Source organism: Oreochromis aureus, linkage group 7, assembly GCF_013358895.1.
Source record: "Oreochromis aureus strain Israel breed Guangdong linkage group 7, ZZ_aureus, whole genome shotgun sequence".
In the NCBI taxonomy this organism is placed as follows: domain Eukaryota; kingdom Metazoa; phylum Chordata; class Actinopteri; order Cichliformes; family Cichlidae; genus Oreochromis; species Oreochromis aureus.
In genome coordinates, this window is record NC_052948.1 from 35,316,294 (window position 1) to 35,328,252 (window position 11,959).

Below are 11,959 nucleotides of genomic sequence, written 5' to 3' on the forward strand. Positions count from 1 at the left end.
ATGCATGCAATTTAGAACAATTATTTTTCACGTTCTCTCATTGCCAAGACTTGGGGAAAATAATTTAAAGATGATCATCTATGATAAAGATTTTAGATTTAATCAAAATATCACTGATCTGATCCTATTGTTAAAACTAACTACAAGAAAACAAATTATATTATGTGTGACAACTTAGATCTTGTTAGTATTGGTTGGTGGGCCTTTGTTCCTCCTCCTACTCAGTCCTCACAGATTCCCATCTAATATACAAAATGACATAGCATATTTGGGAGCCTTCACAATACAAATTTCCGTACAATCAGATACCAAGTATATACAAATGTCGTGACCCTGACATTGCCAGTACTAGTTATTCTGAAGGCAGGACTGTGATGCAGTTTGCCTCGCCACTAGAGGGCGCGGACGCGGTTGTTTTTGTGAGTAATGTTCTGTTGGGATGTGAAATGGTGTTCATGGAGGCAGTGTGAATCAGTGTGAATCCGCAAAAATTATGCTTGGGGGCAGTGTATGTGGTTTCTTTCAGAGTGTGTGTACACAAGATTGGTGAGTTACATTATATCTCCTGTTTTAGAAGGACAGTTTGTCAATTTTATTGCTCTTGACATTTTCTGTTCACTCATTTTACCTAGTGGGAGATATGGCTAAACTAAGCTAAGTTATGGCTAAGCTAAGTTTTAACTCCGCTGCAGGTCCAAAGTCACTCAATCACTGCGGCATCACTGAGAGTTAAAAACTGTCTAAATCCTTTCATCTGTAATAAAATGATCCGCGTTGCTGCTCTACCAGGTGTAACTAGTAAGTTTAACATCCAGGCATCCATGAAAACTGAATTTATGAAATTTAACGGAGTTAGAAATTAGCAGTAAGTTAGCTCGCTAGTTTCCACCTAAACATGAAATACCATGTTCTTACTGAGGGATTTCTGAAACAAATTAAGACGTACAGCTCTACTATCACTTCCAACATAAATGAAGACAGAAAACTAAACAGCAGTGACGTTTGTAGGGTTACTGAAGTCGGGCTAGCTGGTATGCAATGATGTGCTACTTGATCGCTAGTGACATAGCTATGTTAGCATAATATAAACAGTGAAGCTGGACGATGAACGCTAACTTTTTTCCACTCAATAAAAGTTAACGTGATTCCCGAAGGTTCAGGGCAAATGCAATCGCATGGCAGGATGCTGTAAACAGACCAAACTTCATAATGACTGAAATTAGCACCACTGAAGGAACAATGGGCTGGGAGGTCAGTTCCTTGATCATTAATATGCAAATTATCATGAGAATTTGCTTGTGTCAGTCATTATGCAAATGTACTGTTTATAAGATTGGGGAAACCTGCAGTCAGCTGAGACTGAAGAAGTCACTTGGATGAGTGACAAAATGTTTCTCCTACTGAAAACGCCAGATGAACAGAATCAACTTTTGGGGAGTTACTTACCTGGATGATTGAGCATTCATCAAGACTAGTACAGATACTTTTAACTTATAAGGCAGCTTATAGGGGAGAGCAGTGTGAGACCTAGAATGTAGATTTGCCTGGCACTAAAGCAGTCTTTCTCAAATGGTGGTACGCGTACCACTAGTGGTACTTGGGCTCTCTCTGGTGGTACACAGGAAGTCTCCAATTTTTTTTTTAAGATTAAACAATATACCATTGGGGTGGTATGCAAGGTGACACCAGAGTTCCTGAGGCTCTTCTGGGAGCCGGAGTAAACCAGAAAACGTGTCCCCGAGCGTGACTCCTCTATGAAGAGCAGCCTTTCCTTATCGCCAGCGGTCACGGCCGCTACAGAGCGCTGGTGGGCTCATTTCCCTGGGGCTTAAAACTGCAAAGGAGCCACAGTAATGTCACGCTGATGGTAAAAACACTGCTCTTTTCCATGGTGCCGCGATCCCAGCCACCATCGATGAGTCAGAGGCTCCTGGGAGAATCGGTGGGGGTGCAGGAGATAACGTCGGTGAATCGGGAACTATCGCCCAGATGCCAAAGCTCCTGGTAGCCAGGGGAATGCCATCCGCTTCTTCTGCGAGAGGGCGGTAATCCTTTGCGGCCAGCAGCAGGTAGTTGGCGAGGCCACCTCACACTGGCAACTGTTGGAGGAAGACGTGAGTGAAGAGGAATCCGCCCTCATCCGTTCCTAGCAAGGACAGCATGCTCTCCGTGAGCTTGAGAGCGGTACCATCATCCAGCCCCGAGAGAGAGAGGAGTTTCACGGCCCGCTCTGTGTGAGAGAGGGAGTAGCGCCGCAGCAGCAGTGTATTGAGAGCGGTGTATTTCCCTTGGCTGGGGGGATCCCAGAGGAGGGTCATCACATGGCGGGTGGACAGCAGATCCAGCAAGGCCACCACATTTCATGTCGTTGGCTGAAACGCCATGAAGAGCAAACTGAGCTAAGACGTACACAAACTGCGAAGGAGGGTCGTGCCAAAAAAATGGCTGCTTAACCACCACAGCAAAAATTTAAACGTACAACTCTGCTATCACTTCCGACATAAATGAAGACAGAAATCTAAACAGCAGTAGCGTTTGTAGGGTTACTGTCTGAAGTTGGCCTAGCTGGTATATTTAATGATGTTCTGTGTGGTGGTTAGCTACACAGCTATGGTTAGCATAATATAAACACAGTGAAGCTGGAGGATGTGAGTTAATGTGAAGGTTCCCGAAGGTTAGGGACAAATGCAATCGCATGATGATGTAAACAGACCAAACTTCAATGAAGGGAACAACTGCAATATAAGGTTAGTCATTAACATACTGCTCCATGGGCTGTGCTGTAGTTACATCGTAATGTTTTAAAAACAGCTTTAAAATGAATAGTGATGATTAAAACCGAGAGAGTGACAGTGATCACTGACTTTTTTTAGGGGTTTGTTCAGATTAAATAGAACAAGATATACAACATTAAAACATGTTAAAAACACAACAGCCTTAATAAATGCAGAATAGTTTGGAGTCATCCAGGCTTCATACGTCATCACTTAAAGATTGGATATCCCACCTGCTGTGAATGTTTTAATGCAGTACAGTTGTTATTATTATCACTTGTCACATCCTGTTTGTGACAGTTAAATTAAATATGTGGTGTTAAATAGGCCTATACTACTGTACTTTAATGTCGGTCATAAGGGTGGTACTTCAAGAGCCATATATTTTATGAGGTGGTACTCAATGTGAAAAGTTTAAGAACCGCTGCTCTAAAGCACTTTGGGTAAACTTCTGTTCTTCAAATTTGCTATTCATATTGCATGTTTGAGGCCATTTTATTCATTCACCAAAAAATGTGAAAATGACACAATTCAGTGATCTACACACTGAACTCAGAGGATAGAAACAAAGTATCGATTCTAGCCCAGTATTAATACCAGTGTAGGTATCGATATCTAATATAAGCTGGTTTCCTTCTAAGGTGACTCTCTGATTTGATTGTGTTGTAGTCATCTCCAATTTAAGTCACATGTGGGTAACAGATAGGTTTCTTTTGTTCTCCTTTTGTTCATTTTATAATTTATAAATTGATTTGGTGAAGACTGTTGGTGCATGGATCTCACATGACATGATTGTGGAAGATATATCTGTCACAAATGTTTGCATGGCCAATGCAACTGGCTGCATGCACCTCGGGTATGTATTCAGGGGGAACTAACTAAATAAAAAGCCAAACACATTTTTGCCCACTTTTTTGTATTATATAATCGAATATGATGTATTATTTAAATTAAAAATGCATAATTAAACATCTGCAGCACCATGGGATGGGAGGCTGGGAAGGGTGGTTGTCCAAAGGCGAACAAAGCAAAGCCTCATTTGCTTTCCAACAGAGCTTTCATTCATCTTTGCATTGATGTCCAGATAGTTTTGTCCACTGGTGGTAAACTTAGGCCAGGTCACAGGAACAGTCAGGTGTTCTTTATTGGGGTCTCTGTGAATAAAATAAAGGATGCAGCCAGTAACTTTGCAGTAAACATTTGTAACTTTCTGTAAAACCAACAAACAAACAAACACATTTGAACAGTGTATTTTACCCAGTTCTAGCAAAGTTAGTCCAGTAGGCAATCATGTAGCCAGACAGGTCTCTGTGTCTCTGCCCATAAGCACTTGGTGTGGTGAAGAGTTTCCCAAACACATACTGAGGGTCATCAGTGTGGTCTGCTCCCACCCAGTCATGGTATGGTTTGTTTGGTCCAGCCAATAATCTGGGCTCAGACATTACGCAGAAATAAGTGTGACCAGACCTGTTTAAGATGATCACAGTGAGTTTAGTCTGCTTTGCAGTAACATTCAGATTATGTTCAAATACTATATTACTAGAACTTTAAATATTTCCTAAGTTGCCCTCTAGTTACCAAAAGTAACTCCAATAGCAAAAAGGGAAGCAAGGCGTTAGTCTCACTTTATCTGCAGCATGCAGATAAACTTCAGCCTCTGTTGGAACCAGGAAGATGTAATCTGTCCCAATTTCCACAGCAGTTCTCTTGATTGTGTCCTGACTGGGTGTTGAATCCCAGTTGGATATGTATTCAGCAAAGGCAATATCCAAACCAGCTTCCCCTTTCTTTTTAGTATAAGCAGCAAGGAGTCTTTTTACGTCTTCTATACAAAGAAAAAAAGAAACAGAGCTGCATTTTCCAAGTTTTACGAGCCCACAAAACAAACCTCTCCCAAAAACAAATCAACCTTACACTGGAATCTCTTTATTCTTGTCAGAAAGGGAAGGAATGTCTTGTGCAGTGAAGGATCGGCCATCCATGTCATTAACACCTGCAAGGTAGTCTATTTCAGAGTTGCCAGGCTCATCAGGCAGGAAGTCTCCATCAACAACAGAAGACGTCAACTAGCTGAGAACTCCAGGATCTGAATAAAACGGAATATCATGTGATCCTTTAAGGATCTATCATTTTGAAAGCTGGAAAGTTAAATTCACAAGAACTAATGCTTAGGGTCTGGAGAGCCTTGTACATGGGGGGGGAGCAGCCATGGTAAGAGTCACAGCATTAGTTGATTTTAAACAGGCCACCATACTTTCATCAGTTGGGCAGCCCACTTTCTCAGCAACCTGAACATATGATAAAGTCTGACAAAGTTAAAGGTCTTTTTTGTAGAGCAGCACACCAAATGTTTACCTCACACAGATTTAAATTTGTTATGAATCATTCTGTAAAAAACATATTGGGACGTTTATACTGCAGCATGAACATTCAATTACAGTTGCACGTGTGTCCATTTGGGGAATGTAAAGCTAACATTTACTCACTGAAACTTTAACATCACCTGTCGTTAATGTATCATTTATGCTGTAACATGCTCACCAGCAAGTCACAAAGACTGTAACTTATCTGTTATTAACAGATTAGCTGAGCAGGAAATACACAGAGGGTTTTATCACCTTATTTATTGATAGCAGCTGCATTATGTATCTAAGTTCTTAGCCTCGCCACTAGAGGGCGCGGTTGTTTTTGTGAGTAATGTTTTGTTGGGAGTTGAAATGGTGTGCATGGAGGCAGTGTGAATCAGCAGAAGTTATTCTTGGAGGCAGTTTATGTGATTTCTATGAGAGTGTGTGTCCATAAGTTACACTATATTTCCTGTTTTAGAAGGATAGTTTGTCAATTTTATGGCTCTGGACATTTTCTGTTCACTCATTTTACCTAGGGTGACCATATTTTGATTTCCAAAACAGAGGACACTTGGCCCAGCCATGAAGAGCTTTAATAATACTGTTTGCTTAAAGAAAATTTAAACATATTGAAACGATGCCTTCTCTGTGCGGTTAATGAATGGTGAAATAAAAAATGTCATATAGCCTTTTACAAGTCAACATGGGCAAAAAAAACAACAACTCAAAAACCTCTGGAATTAAATAATGGTACAGAAACAAGACCTCATCTGTATAAGAACAATTACCAGTACCGGAATGGTACATGGGAAATTTCTTTTGCACTTCATCTGAAAAGCTCCACTTATGCTTTGGCATCTTTTAAACATCATCAGGCGTACTGCTGCACGCTGTCTGTCCCGTATGTGAGCGCAGAGCAACCACTCACAAAGCATCAGCTCAGGAATGATGTCACACATATGGGTCCTCTGTAGGCCTATAGAAAAACCTGGACATTTTCATCAATCTCGAAAATCCTCCCGGACGCCCTGGACCGAACGTGAAAAGTGGACATATCCGGGGAAAAGAGGACGGCTGCTCACCATAATTTTACCTAGTGGGAAATATAGCTAAGCTCACTTAAATTATGGCTAAGCTAAGCTACGTTTTAGTTTGAGTTGGTGATTTTTATCGCGTTTATATGCCTTCTTTTACTTTATTTAACTTCATATGTGATTGGGACCCAAGAATTAAGTAATAGAAAAGATGTTTCAATTTTTTTATGCCAAATATGGTTAAAGCTCTAAGCAAAGGCCGTTAGCCATGGCGTTATTTTTGTGCCACTATTCTGAGCGCACGTAAAAAAAAGTTTGCAGGTGCAATTGTTGCATTTTGAGGAGAAATTTATTTTGAGCGAAGAAAAGCTGAATTTGAGTGAACAAAATTCATTGCTGCGTGCAAAAAATGTATTTCCGTGTTTGCTATTATCCATACACACACACAATAGCAGCCCCTCTCGCTCAGTTTTTGCATTTGCGCTCGCTTGCAATGTGTTGCTCGCGCTCTCAACATTTCTGCCCGTACGCGCTCAACTCTTTCTCTACACCATTATATTTGTGCCACAAAACCAGCCAATCACAGACTTGGATGCAAAAATATCTGATTGGCTGTTCTGGTCTCCAATCAGCTCGAAATGACCAAATGCAATATCCCAGAATCTATTTCGTCCAAAGCTCAAACGAGGCAGTGGCGGAGGAACACAGAGTGGCAGAGTTTGAAATATTACTCTTTCTGGGTCACAAAATAAACTTTTAAGATATTTTCATGCGAGAATGTTGCTGTGTAAACTTCAAATACCTGCTCGATTTATCAAGACATCACATATTTGCAAAAGTGCTCCAACGTTTTCAGAGATACTTGTTACCCACCAGCTGACCGGGTGGTCACTCGGGTTAAACATAATATATAAGGCTGAACTGACAAAAAATCACAGACTACACCACCAGGTATTATAGGAAAAACCATAAAGCCTTTGAACTAAAACAAACGCTGTTGTGACAGTGGTGTACACTGTCTTGTTGGTATATATGCATGATTTGTATCACCTTCATGTTTCCAAACCGATATCATGAGCAGCAGCTTTTACAGCTGTGGCTCCAGCAAACATCAGCTGATACTAGAAATTAATTTTAAATAAATTCTAACAACAGCTGATCAAACTTGAACGTGCTGTTGTTGTTTAGCACAACATCCGCTGGTTTCCTCTTTCTGGCGCAAAGTGGGCGATAAACAAACAAGAGAGACGATCAGCTGATCATTGATCAGTTTCATGACTGAAGTAGCAACAGGAGAGGACAGAATAACTCCATTCTAGCTGAAGTACGGGACTAATCGCGTTCCTTTTCATCTCAATACGGATGTATTGTAATTGGTCCAGCCCAGAGTTGATCATGACCAATTGGCTAATCCACCACCTTTCATTGTTTATACCGTTACAAAAACAAACATAAAAATGAAAAATCACCATTGGCCCACCCGGCAAATGCCCGGGATGCCCAATGGCCAGTCCAGCTATGCGGTCAGCTGGTGGGTAACAGGCAACTCCGAAAACATTAGAGCACTTATGCAAATATGTGATGTCTTGATGAATCGAGCAGGTATTTGAAGTTTACACAGCACCATTCTTGCATGAAAATATCTTAAAAGTTTATTTTGTGACCCAGAAAGAGTAATATTTCAAACTCCACCACTCTGCGTTCCTCCGCCACTGCCTTGTTTGAGTTTTGGACGAAATGGATTCTGGGATATTGCATTTCGTCATTTCGAGCTGATTGGAGACCAGAACAGTCAATCAGATATTTTTGCATCCAAGTCTGTGATTGGCTGGTTTTGTGGCTCAAATATAACGGTGTACAGAAAGAATTGAGCGCGCATGGGCAGAAATGTTGAGAGCGCGAGCAACACATTGCGAGCGAGCGCAAATGCAAAAACTGAGCGAGAGGGGCTGCTATTGTGTGTGTGTATGGATAATAGCAAACACTGAAATACATTTTTTGCACGCAGCAATGAATTTTGTTTGCTCAAAATAAATTTCTCCTCAAAATGCAACACTTGCACCTGCAAACTTTTTTTTACATGCGCTCAAATTTTTTTAGTTCGCTCAGAATAGTGGCACAAAAATAACGCCATAGTTAGCCTAGTAGTAAGGTCTACAAGACAGTGTTGTGGCTCTAATATATTATGTAGCCTACAAATGTGATTATTGGTGTTTACACTGGATTGTAATTTGTGTTCTGTTTTGTTCATTCTGTTTTGTAGAACCACACACACACACACACACAGCCAAACCCATCTATGGAGGTGTTCCACTAAATCTGCCAGTTCAAGAACCGGAAGATCATCACTTGGCCTTGTCATTTGCTTTGAGGGTCATACTGGCATTTAACCAGTGCACACCCTGCGATCACCACCATCAGAAACTGAACCTTAGCATCAGAAATGTTCAGAACACTAGTACAGATACTTTTTACCTATAAGGCAGCTTATGGGGGAGAGTAGATTGTCGTGATTTATGAGATGAATCATGAACTTACAAATTCAGAATACATTTTAATGATCACTAATTTTCATAATAACACTGTGACACACGCCTTTCAGCTTTCCATTTATTTTGAAATGAATGTTTTTTGGAGACCTAGAAAGTAGATGTGCCTGGCTCTAAGGCACTTTGGGTAAAGTTCTGTTCTTCAAATTTGCTATTCATATTGCATGTTTGAGGTCATTTTATTCATTTACAAAAAAAATGTGAAAATGACACAGTTCAGTGATCTACACACTGATAGGATAGCAACAAAGTATCAATTCTGTCGCGCTAGTACCGTCCCAGTATTACTACTTATTACTAAAAAATACTCCTCTTAGTTGTGAAAAACCAAAAGACTTAATTACGACTATATATCTAAGAGTATTATCTAAGGGTAGTTGATATTAATCAAATGCAAACAGATAGAAGGGCAAGTAAAATTAAACAGAAGCTACTATAGACAATTAACTATCAAAATTAAACAGGAAGTGAGAACCATCACTAGAACAGGGAAACACAGACGTGCACACGGGAGTTGACTCCACAGGATGGGACAGGAAACACAGAGGGAACAAAACAAACTCTGAAACTAGAACTAAATTATAACAGGAGACAAAGAATAGAACCTAAATGGCCCAAAAAACACAGTCAGGTGCAGGATCATGTCACACAAAAGCACCAGGACCAGTTAACAGGATGAGCATATGACAACAACATACCTCCACTGCAATCTTATGTGGATTTTTGTTATAAGCCCATTGACAAAGACCGACACCGCTCTGGGAGATAGCTTTCCTGATCAACCCTTTGTTATATGGAGTGAGCGTCTGTGTAGGAACACACACAGAGTATCTAAATTATTACTTGCTTTTAACAGTTTAGTTTATTTGGCATTTTGTTTGTTTAAATAATTGTATATAACAAAGGGAGTTGTTAGGTTTAATGTATGTGTTGTAGGTTGCCATTTAAAAAGCTAGAATGCTTGTGTTTGCTCTCTATGTAACCCACGCATACAAGTACGTGCACGACCTCGATAAGGGGAACAAGCAGCCTTGAGAAGAACAGATTCTACTTAATGAAGGAAGCCACCTGGCTGGGACAAGATACCGACAGCATCCTGGGAGGGCTGCACTCCCATCATATAACCACACACATTAATTTATCTTAGTTAATACAGCAACAAGCTTTATGAATATTCATGTGTGTAACCAATAAAAACAACCTGCAGGGGGAAAGCAAGTTGAAGTGGGTTGGAGACAACTGCTTCCCTCTCGCGAGTGAAAACTTGAGCTCTGTGTGACCTCGTTCCTGAGTGAGTTTCTGTTTATCCAGCAGTATCAGGGGTAAAACTCTGACAGGAGTGTGTTGCTGCATCAACTGTCATGCATAAGGATCATAAGCACTAGTTTGGCAGTGCTTAAATTTTTCTTATTGATATATTACCAGTGTGTGAATGTGAGAGTGAATGAATAGTGGAATTGTAAAGCACTTTGAGGGTCTCGAAAAGCACTATATAAATGCAATCCATTATTATTATCATACTTGCTTCTAAATAAATGAATAATGCATGGATAAACCCATCTACATTCATAGACAGTGATCCCATGCTTTTCCTAAAGCCTCTCACCTGGAAGCGAACACTGCAGACTCCCCAAAGAGGGTGATGTTGTCAGGGTCACCTCCAAATGACTGGATATTCCTGCGTACCCAGGCGATGGCAGCATGCTGGTCCCACAGACCATAGTTTCCTGTTATAGTGATAGATTTTCACTGAAAAAACACTCCACAGCAGTGCAGAGGAGGAAAATACACTACCAATACAATAGTATCACTTACCAGGAAAGCTAGAGTCTCCTGTACTGAGGAATCCCAAGGTTCCCACACGGTATCCCACAGACACTATGATGACATCGCCCCTGTCTGCAATTTCCTGAGAAAGTTTAGCCCCATGGAACCACCGGACATGAAGCCCCCTCCATAAAATCAAATCATCACTGGGAGGTTTGATGAGACTTTGGGAGAAAAAAGATGCATTCTTATCTCACAAAGGACAAAAGTAGTGTTTAGTGTTTCAGTATTGCCATCATCCAACATTACTTTATAAAAAGAGAATAAAAGTCACCATTTTCGCTGTGAGGAACCCAGATGTTGAGGTAGAGGCAGTCTTCACTACCAAGACTTGATGCAGGGTCGATCATGTTGATTTGGAGGCATCTCCTAGCAAACTTAGTTGCCTTCAGTATGCCTGAAGATGAAAACCAGGGAAAAACATAAATTCCTTTCAAAGATGAAGGGAGATTTTCAAACTGTTAATTATGATATTAAATAATACATTTATCTTTGTTTGGTCAGATTTCTTTGAACGCACTATCCCAGCCAGGGTGAGGTTTGGGTTTTTCGAAAGGTCCAGGTTTGGCAGCAAAGGGAATTCCTTAGAATACATCTACAGAGCGGGAAGGGCCAACAGGGATATTTTGCCCCTGAACCTTTACCAACCATTATTTTGTGTGTGTATATACATATACATATATATATATTTGCAAATATATAATATCTGGGAATTTGCTACACTCCATCTACACTATGGACATAAAAAAGGAAGCAGTAATATCAATAAAGTACTACTAACTGAAAATTTTTTTTAAAAAGAAAATAATCCAAACTGTATGTCAGCATTGTTCTATTATTTATCTCCAAGAATAGAACTACATCTACTTACATCTGTTCCCCTAGCTCTTAAGCTCTTAAATAACAAATAATTCTGAAAGCAATAAAATAAAAACAACAACAACCTTTGAACACAGTTTAGGTTTCATGTTGATTCTGATCTGGACATTATTTGCTTTAGTTTATGATCAAACCATTAAAGTTAATGTCTAATGACTCCCTAGTGCTTCTTTTTTCTCCTGCTTTTTGTAATACAGCTGTTGAATTGAATGTGTCAATAAAAAGTTAAGAACTAAACACAATCTGAGGATATTTTTTTAGACACAGCATGAAACAGAGGTTACATTTCTAGCTGATAAATTGCAGACGCAATGGTCACGGCTCAGATTCAGAGCAGATTCATTACTCTATAAATTTACTTGATTTTCAATATTAATACATTTGAAATCTTACAGACATATGGAGGCTGCTGAGGCTATCCCCAGACAACAGACAATCAAAGCAACAAAAAAATAACAAAATCTTTAGTTTCTCCATGGTTGTCCAGAATATGCCAATGCCTTTCCAGGTATTTATATACAGGAGGCCTCCTTCAGAATTGTCCTCTT

General features: G+C 40.1%; 1 pseudogene; it reads right to left on the minus strand.

The window, feature by feature from the left end:
- Nucleotides 1-3,425: 3,425 nt before the first annotated feature.
- On the minus strand, nt 3,426-11,297 carry LOC116319598 (annotated as a pseudogene).
- Between the last annotated feature and the right edge of the window lie 662 nt (nt 11,298-11,959).